This window comes from Sciurus carolinensis, chromosome 6, assembly GCF_902686445.1.
Source record: "Sciurus carolinensis chromosome 6, mSciCar1.2, whole genome shotgun sequence".
NCBI lineage: Eukaryota > Metazoa > Chordata > Mammalia > Rodentia > Sciuridae > Sciurus > Sciurus carolinensis.
The window spans coordinates 61,820,954-61,831,628 of NC_062218.1; positions in this window are offsets into that span (position 1 = coordinate 61,820,954).

Below are 10,675 nucleotides of genomic sequence, written 5' to 3' on the forward strand. Positions count from 1 at the left end.
TTCATAATTTCTGGGCAAACTAGCATCACATAGAAAACAGGATTGAAACATATTGCATTGTCCCCTGGTGTCATTTACTTTTGCTTAGTGAATGGACAACTTAAGCTATAAAAGACCTAATGTAGATGCTGATTTCCTTTAGTAGTAAACCAAATTTTAACAATGTCAGTCAATGTCTTTAGAATCTCATACTGGATAAGCAGGTACCTTGAAATGCTCAAACCTGAAAAAATGGTTTCACTTTGTTCATTCAATTAAAAAGATTAAGAGAAATATTGTGTCTTTATTGGGGTCAACTTTTGTCATCAAAGTCTGGGTCCTCTTGTTTACCAGAGTTACTTCTTACTAAGAGGGCATTAACCTACTCTGGTTTCATGTTGGGAGAAAGTCAGGAAAGTTTGCCATCTGCCCTAACCCCATTCAAACATCCCACTAGCTGTGCTAGTGTAGTGAGGAGAATTATCCACCTGGGAAAAGAGCCAGAGTAACTGAGGAAACCAGACTAGAAGTGCTGAACAGACAGAATCTCCCTTCTTGGCTTTAAGTAATTGGAATTAAATTATATTTTCTTGTCAGAATGTTTACATGATTGTTACTTCCACATAGGTTGTAACTGGGCTATGTGATACGTACCTGTTTACCCACCACCTACCAAAAACATGCGTCACCATTGCAAGCTAAGAAGTTGCATGACTGCTTGGCAAACATCTCAAGCAACAACAAAACAGCCATGAGTAGAGGAAATTAGGCTGTGGTTATTTCAACAGCTCCAATTTCCATGCCATGATCTGCCTAGAGTCCTCGAGTGCCCCCAAACTTGGATTCCCCAAACGGTCTGGAGAGGCTGTTGATGTATATTGGAGTGGAAAGGAATCTAATCATCAGGGTCTCCAGAGGGACAGTTGGCCAGTCTGCTCTCCTGCCACTCAGTTCTGGCTGGAACTCTTAGACAGGACAGTTTTTTTTGTTTTGTTTTGTTTTGTTTTTTGGTGGTGCTGGGGATTGAACCCAGGGCCTTGTGCTTGCGAGGCAAGCACTCTACCAATGAGCTATCTCCCCAGCCCCAGGACAGTTATTTCTAAAAGGTCTGGAATCACTCCTCTTCTTAAAGACTTGTGGGTACCTTGGATATGAAACATGATGTATTGATTTAGGGGGCTAATTTATAATCAATACATAGAACAAGAACAATTCTTAAGATGTAATCATCAAACAACTTGATCCTCTGCCTCCCGCTGTCTCTTGAAATTTCCTCTTCAGGCCTATTCTTCAGTCCCTGGGAAAAACATCTCAAACAATGCCATGAAATTTCTGGACACTCTCTGGAAATAAAAAATAACAAGTTATGATATCCAGCTTTATATCATCCTTGAAACTCTAAACTTCACTGAAGGGTGAAGCCCCTCCCTTGCTTTAGCTGGCAGGTTATATGCAGGCAGAGGAAGGAGCTTAGTCATTTTCTCCTAGTCTTCTAGGGCTGCCATTACAAAATACCACAGAATGGGTATATAAACAACAGAATTTTTTTTCTCACAGCTCTGGAGGCTGGGAATTGTAAGCAGTCTGTGCTCCCAGAGTTTGAGACTCTTCTTGACCAAGATGTCATTGATTGGGCTCTGAAGGAGGGCTCTCCCCGTGGCTGGTGGATGACAGCTCCCTCGGAGTCCTCACATGGCAGAGAGACAGAAAGCTCCCTGGTGTCTCTCCTTATATGCACACTAATTCTGTTGGATCAGGGATTACGTGCTCCTTGAATCTTAATTATTTCCATTGGAAGTCCTACATCCAAATACAGCCTCATGGGGGGTTGAAGTTTCAACATATAAATTTGAAGGAAGATAAAATTGAGTTCATGGTGCTCACCATACATCTCCTCCCTCCCTCCTCTTTTGTATCTATAGTTTCTGGCCTGTGAAGTGTGGGGAGAGAGGAGATTAAGAATCATTGACACTGTGTGAAGTCAGCGTGAGCCTGGCAGACACCACACCTGCTCCCTTCTCTGGGGGGGGGGGCGGTGTTTGTAAATGCTGCATTCTCCTCCTCCCCCCTGTGATGCCCCTTTCCCAGTCCCTAAGAATTTCACTACTGACCTCCAGCCTCTTCCTGCCAAAGCCCCTCCTCCCTTGCAGACAACCTACTTGGAGAACATCTCTCATTTGTGGACTCCCCAGGCAGCGGTCAGAATGCCTCCCACTATGACCTGCCCCCCAAACAGCAGAAGACACAGTTCTAGCTTTGTGAGTAGTGTCCCTGACTTGAGGGAAGGTGGGCTCATCCCATGAGACCTCCCCGGCAGTCCTCCCTTCTTTAACAGGTATGGTGGATTGGTACCCAGCATCAAACCCAGTCTCTTTTCTTGTACAATTTTCTTTACTGGAAAATTGAAAATGATTGTTTTCAGAATCTTTTGCAGTAAGGATTCCAGATGCAAATCAGGTTCTGCCAACCTGTTAAGGCACCCTTAACAAAATTTGGAAGCTGAATGAGCTGAAGTAGGGGGAGGGGGGCTTTGACTTGGGTTTGTTCCCTGACAAAATGCCAGGAGCTCAGTGTCTGTGACAGCTGAGGCTCTGGTCCAGAAGTGGTTTACCTGAGCTCATCCTAGCCTGCTCTCAGAGCATGTTCTGATGAGAAAGAAACCAAGAGTACAGGAAGAACACACAGGACAAATCTGTGGCCTTACGGGCATTTTTCTTCCTTCATTAGCCTATGTTGCCCCATATGAAATAAGAGGAATATTTTTGAGATGAAGAATTGATTTTCTCTTAATTTTATTTAGAATGCAAATAAAAGCACCTTTTGGAAAACTTTGCTATTTGCTTTGCTTTATAGCATACTCCAAACAAACAGTGATTTGCTTGTTCTATAAATGCAACTCTAAGATTAGGCCCCTGGCCCTTTTTTCCATCCAAATTGCTATCCCATGGCCCTCTACTTTAGACTCTGGAGTTGTGTTTCTATTATAGGAACACTGTGACTTAGGGTACTTGGGGTGGAGGACAGGTGGAAGGAACCCTCCAAGGTGATAAGAAGTGAGCTGAGGGGGCTCAGGTAAGATTTGACCTCTTTCATATTTTGCCTATAGGAAGCATATGCATCTTTTCTAAAACCTTCATTATTGGCATGCTAAATAATTACACGTAAAAATGGGTCCCCTCCTGAAACTTTCATTGTACTTTTTATTCTGATATAAGCCAGGGCTTACTCAAGATTTTTTACTGTCCTACCTGTGTGAATACCTCCTGGCTTCTCCCTTAGATTTTGTTTTGGCAACAAATTATTCTAAAAATGGGCTCCACAATCTCATGCATTCCCAGGAACTTCTCACAGTTCCTTGGTTCCTCTTTGGCTTCCCTTGTCTCTGCTGGGCCTCAATGAGGTGGCTGGAGCCTCTGAGTCTAGGTCACAGACTCCCTCATCCTTCCTTCTTCCCTGGTAGGTTGTGTCACTTTCCTGCCTCTTTTCCTTGCATTCTTTTCCCCACTAAGATCTTCTTTCCTCTCTGGGTCCAGCCCTTCCCCAGGGAATAGTGGCAGTCACTGACTCACAAGGGAAGACACCAGGGTGAGAGTCGGTCGGAGCACTCAGTATCCTGTAAATGTCAAATAAATTCCTTAATGTCTCAGAACCTCAGTTTTCTATAAACTTAAGTAGTTTTTAGTTCATATCAATCATTGACTTTAAAACAGATAAAAGTCATATCACAGGAAATTCTATTACATGGAGAATTTCTATATTTGAAAGTAACTTTCAATGTTTACCAACAGGACACTGCAAAATGAAGTCCTTTCAAGGGACAATGATGCATTCATTAAAAATCACGAGGTGGATTTTTAAGTACAAACATGGAATGGCGTCTAAAGAATAAAGAAGTGGTGCACACCTGTAATTCCAGCAACTCGGAAGACTGAGGCAGAAGGATCATGAGTTCCAAGCCAGTTTCAGCAAATTAGTGAGGCTCTGTCTCAAATAAAATACAAAAAAAGGGGCTGGGGATGTGTCTCAGTAGTTAATTGCCCCTGGTTCAATCCCTAGTACCAAAAAAATAAATAAAAATAAAGAAAATTATTTGCAGAATAATGTGTAGTAGAATCCATGCTTTTAAAAATATAAGCTAAAAAATGTATATATGCTATGTGTTAAATGTGGTTAGAAAAAATCTGGGAAAATATAGGCCACATACAACAGTGGTTACTTTGGTTGGGAGGTGAGGTGTAAGAAGCAAGGAAAAGAACTTTAATTTTTCTCTTTCTATGCTTCTGAATTGTTTGAAAAAAATTTTTATCAGCATTTCTTTGGTAATTAAACAGCACCAATTTTGGACAGTTTCAGAAAGTATCTTCTATATCCTGGATAAGTGCTCTATTGATATGCTTAAAGTTCTATAAAAGAAATCATTTGTATATTAAGCAGTTTTCCTTTTGTGAAAGAAAAATCTGTCTCTTTTCAGAAAATGTCCTTCATTCAGATGAATGATAGATAGATGATAGATAGATAGATAGATAGATAGATAGATAGATAGATAGATAGATAGATAGATGATAGAGAGACAGACCAACGAGCTAGGTGTGGTGGCACATGCCTATAATCCCAGCTACTCAGGAGGCTGAAGTGGGAGGGATTACAAATTCAAGGCCAGCCTTGGCAGTTTAGCAAAACCCTGTCTCAAGATAAAAAAATAAAAAGGACTGGGGTGGAGATCAGTGGTAAATCACCCCTGGGTTCAATCCCAAGTACCACAGAAATAAATAAACTAAAGATTTATTAAAGAAAGAAAGAAAGAAAGAAAGAAAGAAAGAAAGAAAGAAAGAAAGAAAGAAAGAAAGAAAGAGAGAGAAGAAAGAAAAGAAAGGCCACTTAACTGCTCTGGCCTGAGAAAAAGTACAAGCTGAGCTGATCCCAGCTTTTTGTTCTGCCTTCAAGAGACACCCCCTCTTCTTTCCACTTCTTTCTACCTCAAACATCTTAATCATCAGAACAAAACCAGCATCTATTCCCAAGCACTAGCAAGCCACAAATTCCAGGACTTTGAGAGAGGAAATTAGGTGGAGGTTGAGGTGAAATGGAGGGGCTGCGTCTTCTTTTTCTTCAGTGGGTTCAAACTAAAGTATGCTGTTTATATAATTTATTCATTACCTAGAGAGCAGACCCAGGTTCTGCCTCATAGACTGTAGCTTCTGTAGGCTGATCTTGCCAAGTTATTTCAAACCTCTTTTATTTGCTGCCAAGAAATCTTGATGTCCCATGAAGTTTACTATCACAAGATTTTATACTTATGTCACCAAATAAAGTCATTTCCCTTGGTTTCTTTTAGCTAAGGGAATTTCTGTGAGCTTGTTGTGTTTGTAGCTACCTATGGTGATGCCCAGACCATTAAATAAGCAGTAAGACACACTGGTGGGCACACACACACATGCACACATGTGGTCTTCATTCATTGTACCTTTCCAGAATAACCTGAAACATCTAGATAGTAGAACCCACCCCTCTGCACCCAATGCCCAAGGAGGAACTTAGTAAGAATAACTTGGGAGTGTGATTTCCTCCTTCCCTGTGCTGAGCAGACTATTCAAAAGCAAGCTTGCTGCTCATGTGACTGCTAATCACAGAGAACAGGAATTTTCTTGGCAGGAGAATGGATCACCATCTCCAAGTTCCTATACTCATACCTGGTGTGAGCCATTCTTCTGTCCAGACATGAAAGGCACATGTAAGTATGCATCTATGTGGAAACGAGACATTGTGGATTCTATAGTAAGTGCATATCTTGGGAACAACATGTACCTGAAAACACTTGGTTCTCATTATGTTAAAAAAGTATTGATCTAACAATGAGATATTTTTATTTATTCATCTTTAGATTTATACCTTTTCTTCCTGAGGGCTCCACTATCACCAGCTTTATAGGAGCTCCCACCATTATTCTTTGGCCTACTACATGATCTCCTAACTGGTCTCCCTGTTTTCATTTTGGCCCTACTACAGTGTTATCCACATACATGCAGAAAATTTCATTTAAATGTGCAAATCAGATCCAATCCCAAGCTTCAGATAAAACAGAATCTGTTTTGTATGCTCTGACCTCAGGTCCTTCTCCACCTTAGTGTTAGGTTCTTTCTTCCTTGTCCTCCAGTCACCCTGTCTGCGCCATGCTTCTGAAGCCACATCAAGCTCATCCTACCTTGGCACTTGGCCTTGTTCTCTTCTGCCTGGGACTTCATCCCTCAGACTCTTCTCTGGACAAGCTCATTCCCTTTCCTCAAGTTCTCCTCAGAGGTATCGCCCTGATCAACTTACCAAAGTGGGCCCTTCCTTATTTCCTTCACAGCTTCCTACTCCTTTCCTTTTTAATATTTATTTTATCTGTAATTATTTGTTTATTGTCTACTTCCCTCAGTGGACTGAGAACCTCAGATAGAGATGGATGATCAGAGCTTGTATTCCAAGTGCCTAGCTCAAGAAACCTTTGAAACCACTTGAGATCTGGGGAGCTTAGGTCGCCAACTCTATCTTATCATCAGCGTGAGCATCACTATCTAAATTTGCTTTACTTCTCTTGTTCAGATCATCAACTAAATTTTATTGAACAATTGATCAACAGTCCAAAATCTGTTAACTCTTTCTTAGCTAAAATCTAATAAGTAAAGTTTTTAAGTCAACTAACAAGGAAGCTATGATACAGAAAACAATACTCATGAGACATACTGCTTACATGAGCTTTCCACCAGTTTGAGGTGTGCTATAGCCAGTTCTTGTGATGGGAAAAGGTCAGGATGCAGTTCAGTAGGACAGGAGGAAAAATCATGATGTCACTCTCCCAAATGAAATGTTTTCACAATGATATCATCATTTTTTTGAACAATGAGAATTGCAGGATCACTGATACATCTGTACTCAAAAGTAATAAGGAAAATATTTTCACCTTCCCTTAAAATTCTTTGTGTAAGTCAGGTGTGATGTCACATACCTGTAATGCCTACAACTTGGGAGGCTGAGGTACGAGGATCCTAAGTTCAAGGTCAGCCTCAGCAATTTAGCAAGACCCTATCTCAAAGTAAAAAAATTAAAAGGGTGGGAAGGTGGCTGAGTAGTAAAGGGCCACTGGGTTCAATCTCCACTATGTAAAACAACAGCAACAACAACTACAGAAATCCTCTTTGTGTGAATGTTTCTTTCTTTCATGCATATAATTAGTATTATTTCTTATCATATACAAATAAAACTATTAAAACAACCAGAGTTTAAATTTCTTTGGTTTTTAACAATAAAAGTAATTTGTATCTTTATTTAATTTGTTTGTGAAGATTTAGGCAAAGTCACAGCTAAAGTATTGTTATTTTACAGGGACTTAGATTTGAAATACAGATAATTAAGCATGAAGTTATTGCAAGATATACTTTACATTATCTACACAGTTCCACAGTAAGGAGGGTTATAAAAAAAAAAAAAAAAAAAGTCAGCCACGGTTGTTGCAACTGACAAAACAGAAGGCTAATCAAGACAGAGGCCTGTTGTGAGTTTCACTTAACCATTTGATTGAATTGACACATGTTTATTGGGCTTCTACTATGGCCTGAGGAAGTTTAAGACCTGATCACAGCCTTCAAGAAGCTTCAATGCAGGGGCAAAGGCAGCACAGTGGCTATTATATTTTACATTTATTACCTTAGTAAGTGCCTTCTGACATTTATTAGGTGTTTACCAGTCTCAAGTTCTCTGCCAAGACAATACATGCATTATTTTACTTCATCCTTGCAATACCATCAAGAACTATAGCTACACTGCAATTTAACATGTAAGACAACTGAGCCTCAAAGTGATCATTGCCTCCTCTACTAACACACAGTGTCACAGATAGGACTCCAGCCAGATCCACCTGACTTGATGACTCTGAGATCAAAAAATGTGCTATGGTTGGGAAATGTGGCTCAGGGTCTCCCCAGGAAAATATGACCAGATAATATTAGATATGAACTTCATGAGGGACAGACCATACCATTTTTTCCCCATTTTATTCCCCAAATGGAAGAAAGTACCTGGAATTAGTAAATATTTATTGAGTGAATGGCTTCTGACAACTAAAGTTGGAAAGCAACAGAGTCTTGCTCAGTGCAAACAGGTACAGAGGAAGCTTAAAAACAAACAAACAAGTGCTGGGTATATAAAATCTAAGGTGATGTGATTGAACATATTCTCTTATTAAAGATTTAAATCAATCATCAGAGAGGTTGGTTAGCTTTGGAAATATAGAAAAGAGAAATGAAACTGTAGCAGCAAAAGATGCCAGGCCCATCTGGGAATGCTAGTTCATAAATTGATTTTATAAGCTTATTTAATGAGATGGTGGCCCTAATGAATAAAGCCCCTTCTTGAAGCACGGACATAATCAGTCTTGAAGGCAGAAGGTGGAAACCTCCACTTGGTTTAAATTGACTGAAAGGAGGGTCTTGAGAGTTGTCATGTCACATTTCCCCACCAGACCCAAAACCTTGATAACCATGTTTGGAGGAGAATAACACCTGGAAGCTGGAGTAGATTGACTGGTTCTCTGGACTTAGTAACATGTGCAGCTCCTTCCTAATTTTCAAGTCACTCGGAATGGTTGTCTTGCAGTAATTTGCAAAAGACATGATGCAGAGTATATAGGCAGGTCACTCAGAACCAGCAGAATATGGGTCTGGAATTGGTGTCTCAAAATATTGGTAAAAATGTGACTGGGGATAAATATTGGCTCAGAAGAGATAGGCTCAAGAATGCCATTGGTGACTACAGGAAAAGCCATTTCAGGTGGGTAGGTAGGAGAGGGGCAGCCTGGGGTAAGCTGAGGAGAAAACAGGAGCTAAGGAAATGGTAGTGAAAGGGAGACAGAAATGAGGCAAAGACTGGGCCAGAGGCGTGAGCAGGAAGAGAACATCATCCTCAGGGTGAGGTTAGAAATAGCTTTCCTCTCATTTAGGGATCCTAAAGAGCCTAGGAAACAGCTTGACAGGGGTAGTGAAGATCGTGGGCCTGGAAGGGATACAGGAGTCCCCTCAAGGTTTAGAGAGTTCTGGAAAGGAGCTACATAGCCTTCATCAGATCTTCAAGAGAGTGTGAGCCAAGGATGTTTATGAGCCATTGAGCTAATCTCTTCCCTTAATTGAAAATATGAGGAAACCAAGGCTCAGGATACGAAAATGCATCTTCTGACAGACCGGATCTGAATGTGTAACATTGACATGCAGCTTATCTGATCTTTGAAATTTTCTCAAAATGCCACCCAAGGCAGGACAGTGTAGTGATCTACATGGATTCAACCATAAGCAAATTGGGCTTCCCCTGGAAATTATGCCCAGATTCCTAACAGAGGATAAAGGACTGTTTGCTCAATACAGATCACTCTTGAAACAAACAATCCCTGAATTTCAGTATTTCAGTATAATAACTTTTACTTATGGCTCTCCTCACATCTGCTAAAAATTGTGGGGCTTTCCTCCCAGAGATGAGACAGGGACACATGTTCCACCATTTGTCTCCACCATCTTGGGGATTTTTACTTCCCAGCATGCAGAAGAAAAAGAAGAGGACAGTGAGATCAAGGGCTGTATAGACACTCACTTCCAGTTAGATCTCAGACACATGGTTTCATCCAATGACAATGAAGACTGGGAAATGTAATTTTCCTGTGGAGCTAGTTGAGTGATCAACCATGCTCCCTTATCTGGAAATGTCCTGGTTTTAGCACTGAAAGTCCTACATCTAGGAAAACCCTCAGTCCAGACAAACCAGGATCGTTAATCACTGTACTGCTGGATAGCAGAAGTGGCTTTGGTGAACACCTAACAGTCACAAGATGTTTGAGAAGGCATCACTCAACCCCTGACCCCACTCAACTTGTGAACCAACTGAGAAATAAAATTAGATCAGATGGGGGCCAAAATAACTCAGCACCAATAAAGCTAGATCAGAGAACAAGGCTTTCATCTACGGGCAGTGAGAGAGAGGTGGACCCCCTGATAATGAACCCCGGAATGAGGGATACGTTCCCAGCTGTGGAGAGTGGTGCCGCACCTGCCCATTGGAAAGCCTGATGGTGGAACCTAGAAGTCTCCCATCGTGTGAGCAGATCCACAGCCACAAAGAAAAAAAGGAGCTGATCTTTGTGCATCCAGTTTATTTTTCTCACATTTACCAAGTAGATAAGTCACTCCATCTTCCTGGAGTGTGAACATGAGTAAAACAGAGAGTGAAAGAAAGGCAGGCCATTATAGCAATTGATCTTCCCTCACAGAGAAGGAAACACCAGGCAAGAAGGGGAAAAAACAAGGTAAAGGATTTTAGCTGCAGATGTAAGGAGACATTGGAATTATAGACTAACGAGTGTTTAAAGGCCTTAGAACTGTGGCATTTGGAATAAAAATGTCCTTTCGATGAGACAGTAACCAACCTCTTCATTTTGTGGGGAGTCCCTGATGTGTGAGTGAGCCGCTGTGCTCTCCCAACCAGATAGTTGCAGAGCTCAAATGCTCAAATAACTTCTGGTCCACAGTATTTCTTCTCCTTCTGGGTTGCCTCTTTTTCTAATTTAATTGGAAGAAGAAATTTACTTAAAAGATTCTTATTTTTTTTTTAATCTCCAAAGTCACTTTAATGCTCATCTCTCACTATATTAGTTAGTTTTCTATTACTATAATGA